The following is a 651-nucleotide window of genomic DNA, read 5'->3' as shown; positions in this document are numbered from 1 at the left end:
GGTCCCTGTGCTTTGCCAAGCTTGTTTCAAGTAGGTGCTTTAGACCACTGAGCCATCTCTCCAGCCCCTATTAATCAGCTTTGAAACTGTCTCATTCGTATTTATTTCTCAATTAAAATAAATAAATAAATAATAAGAACAAAAACCCCAAAAACATTCAGAGCCATTAATCATAAAGCAAACTTGTGTGGTTGTATTACCACCACACAAGATTTATCATGAACAAGTTAGATCTACATTGACCTGGATTCATGTCTGTGACACTGTGTTAAGTATTTAACATGACCACAGAGAAAAATACAGGCATTCTACAAGGTAATGATTGCGGGGGGAGATGGAAATTTGGCTTTCTCCTTCCCCGACCAGATTGAACCCAGGGCCTTTGCACTGAGCTACATCTCCAGCCCTTTTTTATTTTTAAATCTCTGAGACAGAATCTCGATAAATTCCCCAGGTTGAGCTCAAGTTTGCAACACTCCCACTTTAGCCTCAAACTTTGCAGTATTGCAGGTATGCGCCACCACGCCTCGGCTCCTGATGGGGTCATTGCAGTGCCAGTGAAAGGCATAGGCTGATTTATGAACAGAGCTAGAAAGAAAAAGAAAACAGAGGGGCTGGTGAGATGGCTCAGTGGTCTAAAGCACCTACTTA

The sequence above is a fragment of the Octodon degus genome, unplaced genomic scaffold (genome assembly GCF_000260255.1).
Source record: "Octodon degus isolate 3935 unplaced genomic scaffold, OctDeg1.0 scaffold00130, whole genome shotgun sequence".
Taxonomy (NCBI): domain Eukaryota; kingdom Metazoa; phylum Chordata; class Mammalia; order Rodentia; family Octodontidae; genus Octodon; species Octodon degus.
The sequence above is the reverse complement of the archived record's forward strand: the minus strand, read 5'-3'. Positions refer to the sequence as shown.